At 32.6% G+C, this 10,786-nt stretch overlaps 1 long non-coding RNA gene across 1 annotated transcript; it reads right to left on the bottom strand.

The window, feature by feature from the left end:
* Positions 1-4,265: 4,265 nt before the first annotated feature.
* On the bottom strand, positions 4,266-10,465 carry LOC128159561 (uncharacterized). Its single transcript, XR_008240159.1, has 3 exons — positions 9,976-10,465; positions 5,508-5,578; positions 4,266-5,367 (listed from the first exon to the last, which is right to left on the bottom strand). It is a non-coding gene; the product is annotated as an uncharacterized LOC128159561 (long non-coding RNA).
* Positions 10,466-10,786: the final 321 nt, after the last annotated feature.

The following is a 10,786-nucleotide window of genomic DNA, read 5'->3' as shown; positions in this document are numbered from 1 at the left end:
ATATACAAATTACGAATCTTGAACAGGGGTCTACATCATTCCGTTTTTATCTTTCTCCAGGAGGCATTTTTAAAATTACAATACAATGGGAGACTCTAAATCAAATGTGTGAATTATTTACCGATTGAGCTGTTGACACGTAACCCTAACATTTTCCTGTTAGTTACGTAATAGTTTATGATGCACATTAGTCTAGAAAAGGCGACGCTCAAAATGTACACTAAGGTCCTGCGCCGAAGCTTCACTTCCTTTAAACGATTTTTCGCACGATCTTAAAGCTGTCAAATCTGCAATAACTAGCTGTAATCGCTTCAATTTTGAACAGTTACCAGATAAAAGTATAGACATAATTTATGTAATATGCTGACGTCTAAAAAACGGAGGATTTATCACACATATTCAAACACTCTCTCTCTCTCGTTTGAGAGGGAATGGGAGTTTAGATTGATTGTCTTCGCAGGTTCGTTAGGAACAATTTTAATGAAAATTGCCTATTTTTGAAAATCCAGACTAATAGGTTCTTGGATTATAAATACCGATAAATTATTAAAAGTTGCTTTAATTTCAGATCTTTAAGGAATATTAGCTAAGGAAGCTTACACTTGCATGTACTGAGCGAGGTTTTTCTGTAAGGTGTGGAGAGCCCATTACGTGGAACTCTCTGTCGCAGGTTTGGCTGAAGTACGAGCCCGACCGTTGTCGTTGACAAAGTGACAAAGCAAAAATGAGGTCTTTTCGGTTTCCCATTGCAATATCTACAAAAATTACAAATACGGGTAAACATCTAATTAACTATCAAAATTAAAAAGAATTACGTCATTCATTAAAATTGTTCCTAACAAACCTGCGAGTTATCGTGGTTTTACTTTAATTATTCAATGATAATTCAATGTTGAACGATATGTTAAATCACTTTCAACCATTAAATCATTCGAATGATTCAAAACACCTATTGTTGTTGAAGTAAACTTTATTGTATCAAACGCCATTATAAATCATTACACATTGTCCAACGCAAAAGCCAAATAAAAGATATTAACAAAATCATTTTCGGATATTGAAGATTACAAAAATTTATTATTGTGAAGGATCGGATATGGTTAAAACATCACTGTTGTTTAAATACTGAACTCATCACTAAAATGAGTTATCGTGGTTTTACTGTAATTATTCAATGATAATTCAATGTTGAACGATATGTTAAATCACTTTCAACCATTAAATCGTAATTAGTTAGATAAAGAAGTTTATCATGGAAAACAAATTTAAAATTCCAGATATTTCTTCTGTCACACAGTTATCAGGACACGGTTAAACTACCCGCCCTCTCCAATGTTGGCTGGCACCAACGGGGAGCGAAACTCCGAACTATGCCTGCTCCAAGTGTTTCTTCATTTTCCCTAGAAACCACCATTTAAAACCGATGGGTAATTGATATATTATGTAAAGGGGTGTAGTACATTAAAATTTAACGATATTCTAAGGACCATAAAAACTTTCAGTTGACGTACGCATAAATTAATAGCAAGGAACAATAAATTGTACAAACAAAAAATAACAATTTCTTCCGAGTCTCTCTTCTGTGCAACTGTGATGTGATTATTACCCCCGACCCCAGGGTCGAGGAAATATGGGTTTATTGGGGGGAGCTGCTTACTCGATTGTCTATAATGCATGTTAAATCGGGATTCTGTAGTAACGATTAATGCCCCTCGAAATTTTATCCAATTTATGGCCTATTTAAGACTAAGTTATTTTTATTCAGGTTGATCTTTTGAGATTTTGAAAATGGCTGATTCATTTCAAATGCCATTCAAAACAAATGATTCATGTTGGTCACAGTAAATCGGGCTGATACGTGAAATCACAGATAAATTAGAGCAGTCCTGCGGACACTTATAAAACATGTGTACAAGTTTCGTAGAATTAAAAGAATAAGAAAAGTTTTGTTGGCATTTCGTTTTAGCATTCCATATATTATAATAAAAATAAAACAGATCTAGATGCATCAACATTTATCAGCCTTCAGTTTTGTCAGTACACACGAAAAATGCGACCTATGTAAATCAGAAATATTGTAAAACTGTCTTAGATGTAGAAGGGGTGCTAGTGACAAGATAACGCACAACGAGATGTCGGGGCGAGAGATATCGAGAGTTCGGCCCTGGTGATAAGATGGATGGCCAGTCCCTGTCCTCCACATTATCACGTGTTATGTCAACAGGAACACAGTTAGCTCACCGCGCAATCTCTAATTGGTTTTCTATCACTGATAACTTTGTAGATTGTCTGTAATATTTGTGGATTTTGATTTTCAAATTATTTGATATCCTCCATTTTGATAACCAAAGCAAAGGAATACTCAAAATGCCAAACTCTGAATAAGACAACATCATTTGCTTATCTTTTCAATTATTGGCAATTTTATTCGTTCCAGGTTTCTTTGATGAATATCATTCATAAGAATTTGATCATGGTTAGGAAACAATACTCAGTTCTTTTAATACACATGCTGAATTATACAAATTGATCATAATGTGAAATACCGAAGAAGAATTTTCAGATAATAATTTTGAGAGTGATCTCGTTCATTGGGTTAGTTCCAACTGGCTAGATTTACAGAAAAATCAGAAAACGTAAAAGATTCATTGAATGATGTGACTCCCCCCCCCCCCCCCCATCCCCACCCCAGTTGTCCTTGAACAGGTTGACTCAGGTGTGCAAAGATCATTACAGTAAAGGACCATAAAAGGTGCGACCCGAGAGGGTCATAAAGGAATATTTGTGTAAAAATACAGAAGCCTGAACTCGACTTTATACACCTGCACCCCTCGAGTCCGGCCAGGGTGAGACCAGTGTGTAACTACTGAGGGAGGAAGGGACAGTTCTCACTTTGTTCTTTTCAAGCCTATCTCTAGTTTATTGATTTATATTGTGGCTAGACGAATTTTAATTGGTCTTGATTTATTTCCTTTCTATTCACATGGACTTCCCTGTTGAAATTAATAATACTCGGTGTCAATATTGAATAAAATGAATTGAGGTTATCAGTTCACTGTAAAGGATACATTTTATGTGTTCGACTTAGTTTTAATTCCTAATGTCCTTTTTAAAAAGATATAAATGTCTCTACTGTACATAAACAGGGGCAAGACTTGATACTGATCAGCAGATTCTATTTATACACATACCAAATGACAAAGCAAGGGAGAGGTTAGGTGGGGAAAAATAATCGAGGCGAAATGTGAGTAGTTTAAAAGAACAAAAGAGTTTCGGACATCAACCAATTATTATGATATCTCCAAAAGCAGTTCATTTTGAATGTCGTGTGAATTTTCCCCTCAAATATAAAACAACTGAGTTTTGTGCAGATGAAAGTAAGTACAAAGTGTCAAATATCGAGTTTGATCTTTTAACACTTGGGGACAATTTAATCCTAGGGTTGTAAATTACAGGTTAAACTATAGACTGAAGATTTTGGCAAATATATACTTTTTTCCCTTTCACACCTTAGCTCAAATTTAGAACCACTATTCGCACCCTTAAACGAAAACAAATATGCTCTTTATCATGAATTAAAACACGCTTGCTATCTACAAGTCGTAAACCCAGTTCTTCAACTGCTCATAACAGAGCCAAATACCTGTTTAATGAATATATATGAAAGTTAGGCTAACGCCGATATGTTCCCATTGACTTTTAAAATATACCCCATAAATAATGCTGGGGATTTATTTGTTTAACATACAGGGTCTATTGAGTTGTCTGTTCGCTAGATAAAGTGTAGGAATAACCGGCAAATTACGCTTAAATTGCCTCAAATTTAAGTGTGTATTAACTCTCTGAAGTAGCCATTCTCCCAAAGATCCTTGCGAGGTAGGAGAGCTTTTGGAGTGAAAATAAATGCTTGCTCTGACAAATATATGACGGTTTTTTATCTTTTATATACCAATCTGTTAAGAATGGATTTATGGAGAAAATAAAACAAAGTTATATTATTTTGGAGCAGAATCAGATAAGGGATCGGCAGTACTTCATTTTCTGTTTGACTTGCTTAGATTTCTTGGTTTATATGCAAATACTATTGTCATGATTCTGGAATAAAATTCAAATTATCGAAACTTATTGCAACTCAACCGTTTGCTTTTCACATCTTCAGGTCGCATAAAACATATCTGGGAAGTACTTTACGTGTCATGAAACAAAACAAAGTTGATTGTAGAATATTAAGTTAATTTTTATTAGATGTGGTTAACCATGCCATATATTTAGGCACCAATATTTTAAACAAAGAAAACAGTACATGGTGGACTATTTTGTCTCTTACATTGTGCATGGTCATTCAATGTTTTGCTTTTAAAATTCTTTTCAAAGCTGGATATATTTTCTAAATTCATCAGTTTTCAACATAACCTAAATTTGGTAGATTTACTTTACATGTATATTTTAATTCCTTGAGTTACCGAATAGAAACCAAAGGCGTCGGAACCGGGGGGGATTAAACAACCCCCCCCCCCCCCCCCCAATATTTTTGCAAAGTTAAACCTAACCATTAGGAACATAGCATCGGAGAGGGTTCAGCCCCCCACTTTTTCTCGCAGCAAACAAAATTGCTCCTGAATATACCTTTCAAGATTGAAATATTAATAGTGATATTGAAAGTTGGAATCATAGTAGGAATTTCCTGATCTGGGAAACAAAAGATTTCTGGATAATTAGTCTAGCCCCCCCCCCCCCCTTTCAATTTGCTTCCGACGCCACTGGAAAGTGAGGAGAAACGAACGCTTTATTGTTGATCGAACAAGCGGGTATTGTGATATAAAGGACCCCAGAAACAAGCTTCACGTACAGCGAAGCAACAGACATCTTATTCTGAGTTCAAAGTTTCAAGATAATACGGAGATAGCATATAAAATATCTCAATAAAAACCAAACAAACACTTGAGAAAGTAACATCTTTGATAATAAAGGAAGGCCAATGAAAAACTCGAAGACTTCGGTCAAATTTTAATTAATACATTTATAAATGATTAAATGAATAAAAGCTGTGAATAAATAGATCACGGCGAAAGTAAAAAATTAGCAAAATTTCGCAAGAAGCATAGTTGTTTGTAGAATACCTCTAGTCCAATTTCTATTAAATGGGGCTTTATACCCAATAAAGTCTAAGGCTAATGTTCAAAATAATTTAAGTTGCCTCATTCCATTGCAAAATTGTGAAAGCAATAAATTGCTTCATTGAAAGGAATCAATTATAGAAGTCAAGTACACATTTTGTAATCCTGATTTGATGACGCAGACAAGGACATCACGGATCAATGAGTATTGATGCAGTTTTCATACACATGGGAAACACAGTTACAGACCCTGCAAATACAAGTACTTGGGAAAGCATGAAATATTTCAAAAGTGATTTAAACAAGACGGAATGGGCTAAGCGACCGAGTCCTTTCTGAATTACTTACTTTTAATCAAAATAATCTAACTCAATTTCTTGTAATATTTACCTTCTTTTCCTTGGCTGACCCAAGCTTTAGTGCCAAACTTGTTTGTTTTGTCTTGTGTTTTGTTATTCTAGCTGTCGATTAAAAAAATATAGGTAATGTCCGATTTTTGAATAACATTGTGGAATCATTTAAATTCATGGGGCCAATTTTCGTGGATTATGACTTTTTTGCTCATTTGTGGTGACGTAATTTCGTGGATGCGTCGGTTTACTGTTTCAGCAACAAAGATAACTCTTTCTAAAATTGTTTTCGTTGAGGATTTAAATTCGTGGGGAGGGTCACCCACGAATACCACGAAAATTGAACCACCACGAATTCTAATGATTCCACAGTATGTTTGTGATACATGTCATCCATCTTATATATTATGATGGCGACCGACATTTTCTGCATATATTTTTGATGACATTTATACATGTACAATATATTTCAAAAACGCGACAACCCCCCCTTTTCTACACGTCTCTCACAAACAGCACGTGTTTTCTTGATTTTTTTTCTTAAACATCAGATGATCTGATGCGAGTCGTTGCATTTATAAATTATTGAACACAACTCGTGTTTCTAAGGAATTTAGGGTAGAAAGCTCTGAAATAGGTTTCCAAACAAAATGTTATTTTCACAAACAGTTCTTTGTTTTTTAACCGAAATCAAACAGGAAAATTGTACGAAAGCCCATTGAGCTCATTTTCGTAGGTAAAAAAAATATTATTTTCGCGAATAAACGCGAAACTTTCGCGATTAAACGCAAAAGTTTCGCAAATAAACGCGAAACTTTCGCAAATAAACGCGTAACTTTCGCGATATAACGCGTAACTTTCGCGAATAAACGCGAAACGTTCGCGATATAACGCGTTACTTTTGCGAATAAACGCGAAACTTTCGCGATATAACGCGTTACTTTCGCGAATAAATGCGAAACTTTCGCGATATAACGCGTAACTTTCGCGAATAAACGCGAAACTTTCGCGAATAAACGCGAAACTTTTGCGAATAAACGCGAAACTTAAATATAAATATTGTTATTTCATAGAAGAAACCCTATGAAGAATTATTACCGAAAACAGATATATTAATTTAAATAAAACAAAATAATATTATATAAAGATGTAAATGAATTAGATTTAACCTTATACAAATTAATATATATTATATCGCTGCAACATAACTTAACGTCTAGTTCTATATCAGAAAGATAAGTCAAGCTGTGAATTGAAATTTTCAAGCTTTTGTTCAAATCTAGATGACGTAAATTCGTCCTCCAAATTTATCACATATGTCATTTAGAAATTAATACTAAGCTTTAAAAGGTTTGTGACGGTTAAATTTATATCAATTTTATAAGAAAAAGATCATCAATGAATGCCTGTTCGAACAAAGGCTCGGCGAACAACTGAAAATTGTAATATGATGCTCAAACTCATTATCTACTTTGGACATATAACATATAAAAATGTTATGATAAAGTTTTATCAGATTTATTAATATCTATATGCAAAAAAGATAATTTTGTCTTCATAAATCAACGTAACACGGATACTATAATATAATAATGAATAATAAGTATTTTATTTTATAAAACTTAAAATGTGTTTGTTTTCCATCGTTTTTCTTCATATGGGTTCTGTATGAAATGACAGTATTTATATAATAGTTTCGCGTTAATTCGCGAAAGTTACACGTTTATTCGGAAAAAAAAAAAGAAAAGAAAAAAGAAAAAAAAATGATTAAGAAAATTTGTGAATGCAATTATAATTTTACGGAAAAAATTTATGATAATATAAACTAGAGATTTTTTTTTAGTTCCTTACTTATATAAAAAAAAAATTGCAGAATTGAAATGAAATGAAATTAAAGATTACTCAATAGACAGCAATTTGTTTCTTCTCTCGTTCATGCATGTGCAATTTCGATGAAATATGCACTTTCGCTAAAACAATTATATAGCCAAATAACTACAAAAAGAGGAGTTAATGCAAATCTACACTGGATAAAAAAATTAATTTCACATATATTATAGTTTTCAAAAGCGCCTAAATTCACATCCTTAATCTTTTTTGTTCTCTTTCGCTATTTATGTCATGTAGATCTTGACTTTATAAACTGTAATGTTGGAGTTCGCCAAGGCGAAAACCTGTCACCATTTTTGTTTTCATTGTATATCAGTGATTTGGAGAATTTCTTATTAGACAAAAACATTGAAGGTCTCAAGAGTATTTCTGATGCTATAGAAAATGAATTATTTATGTATATGAAACTGTTTATCCTTTTTTATGCTGATGATACTTTAATTATGACTGAGACTGCCGAAGACCTCAAAATGCACTGAATGAATTTTATGTATATTGTAGTCAATGGAAGTTACAAGTCAATACTGACAAAACAAAATTTTTGATTTTTTCAAAAGGCCCTCTACCGAAAAATGTGTTTTATTACAATAAGGTTGCTATAGAAAATGTCAAAGATTTTAAATACCTGGGTATAATCTTTTCCAGAACAGGATCATTTGCTAAAGCTAAAAAACATTTGTGTGAACAGGCACAGAAAGCAATGTACAGTGTTATTAGAAAAATAAGACAATTTAATTTACCTGTCGATTGTCGGTTTGACTTATTTGATAAAATTGTAGTCCCAGTGTTATTGTATGGGTGCGAAATTTGGGGTTACGAAAATATAGAAATTATTGAACGTGTACATTTAAAATTTTTAAAATATGTTTTTAATTTAAAAAGTAGTACACCATCCTATATGGTTTACGGGGAAACAGGTCGTTTCCCTTTATGTATCAATGTATATACAAGAATGATTTCCTACTGGTCAAAGTTATTTACAAACTCCGAAAGCAAAATTGTATCTGTTTTATATAAGTTTTTGGTCTTGCAATATCAAAGGGGAATTGTGTCAAACTCTTGGATTGTAGGTGTTAAAAATATTTTAGATATGTGTGGTTTTTCAAATATTTGGTACGAACAAAATATTGTAAATGTAAAGTGGATTTCTACAATTGTAAAACAAAGGTTACAAGACCAATATATCCAAAAATGGTCTAGTGACATTAATGACTCGTCAAAAGGGCAAATTTACAAGATTTTTAAGAAAAATTTTAATTATGAAAATTACATTAATATATTGCCACTTAAGCTCAGAAAGGTTTTTATGAAATTTAGAACTTCAAATCACCATCTCCCAGTGGAGACTGGGAGATGGTACAATACACCTTTAAACCAAAGAGTGCGTAAACTGTGTAATTCTGGTCAAATTGCTGACGAATTTCATTATATTCTGGAATGTAAAGAACTATTGACATTTAGACGTAAATATCTTGATGAAAAATACTTGTCAGCGCCAAATACTATTAAGTTTTGTGAACTTATGACTTGTTCAAATGCTACAAACCTGAAAAAATTATGTTATTTTATTATCAAAATATACAGTTTGATATAATAGTCTGTCCTCCATTATTATACTTTTTCCTATCTTCATTGTATATATTGTATATTTATGCTTATGTACTATTTATTAACTTCTTATCTATTCATTTATACAATGTACCTCTGACTTTTGAACTGTATATAATGATTGACCTCATGTACCATTCCATGGTGTGAGCGAAATAAACTGAATTGAATTGAATTGGAACAGTCAGTTTCTGATGACTAAATCAATTAATTTACTCTTGCTCTCGCGATCCTACACAAACTGTTGAAACATAAGTACGATTAAGTTTGTTATATGATGCTAGATGACCACAGGAGCAATAAAATGGAGCCGGGTCAACCAATTAGATTGAGAACTGTGTTGATGGATGCTTTGACTCAGTGATTACCGTGAACTTAAACTATAAAATATCAGCCTATAGTAAGTATAGCTTGGTGTTAACGCACAGGCTGGGATACAAGATCTTCGAGGAAATTTTGCTGGATAAGATAATTTACTGAAAAGCACATTGATTTGTTTTCAGCCACCTAGCCAAACCTTACAGAAATAACAACAGCCCTTTTCGTTGTCTTGCATAATGAAGGGTTGCCCCATCGAGAATTAACGGCTACGTGAAAACCTGTTAAGCTGACATTTGGAGAGAACAAGGAGTTCCTGTCTTAGGTTTAAATAAACCAAAATAATTTTAACATTTCTGAAACTTTTTTTTTCCATTCCCACCCTTTCCCGCCAAAATTCATCTAGAAATAGAAACCGGGCTGTAAATTGGTTACGATTTTTGAACTTTCGTTGAATGGTTGACTTGGTTATCAGAACTTTGATTTGAATTGTAATTATTCGACAATCTTTAAACACCATTTCTTTGATTTGTCATATTGTTGCCTCAAGAACATGTTTTCATTCAGGTTGTCTTTCAGCATCAGCATTGTATTTTTTATAATGAAAAATAAACAAGATTTAAGATAGAAACATTGGTTAAATTAACTGAAAAGTAAAATAAAATAAATTAATCAAGAACAATTCTAAATACCCGTATATTCCCTCCTGTGGCATTTCCCCCTTTAACCTCTAAATTTCTTCCCAGCTACTAGGCGCATATGTTTTTTATAGTTATATTAATATTCAGTAGGCCGTATCCGAGGATCAGAAAACAGACTAATCCTTTAAATTTCAAATGTCGATTCTTCATGAAATACCAAAAACTGGCGCTTGGCATTATGCAATCAAGGTTAGTCTAGGTAGTTGATTCTTAATAACATCTCGTATGATTAGCTTTCGGTGACAATACTTTCAGACAGTTGTGGCATATGTCAAAGACTGCTTTGAGTTCCAATAGGTTCGTCTTGAGTATCTAAAACAGAATTTACTATGAGTTTATGAAGTCAATAGAATGGCCATTAAAATTCTACATTTACCAAAATCAAGATTCTGTAACATTTAGTAACATTTAAAATAATTCACACAAAAAGAATCATCTAATATTTTGGCCACTTGCACGGAAAAAAAAGCTACATATAAAGATTTTTAGACGTATATACTCCATTATTTATCATAGAATTGTCTAAAAAAAACATTTATCCATAAATAGTAAAAGTATCGCAGTTGTGTATTTACACTACATTTATCTGTGTCGAAGATCTTTTTACCATCTTTTTTTTTTAATTTCTTAATTTGTAGTACACTACACTATACTACATATATCAAATATATTTTTATATCCAAATAATTATATCAATGCGTTATCACTTATCATACTTAGAATATAAATCTTCAATAAGACAAATTAAAAAATAAATATCAATTTTATTATGTATATTAAAAGTATTTCTGTTCAATTTTAC

This window comes from Crassostrea angulata, chromosome 1 (assembly GCF_025612915.1).
Source record: "Crassostrea angulata isolate pt1a10 chromosome 1, ASM2561291v2, whole genome shotgun sequence".
In the NCBI taxonomy this organism is placed as follows: domain Eukaryota; kingdom Metazoa; phylum Mollusca; class Bivalvia; order Ostreida; family Ostreidae; genus Magallana; species Magallana angulata.
Note: the sequence above shows the minus strand (reverse complement) of the source record. Positions and strands in the feature narration are given on the sequence as shown.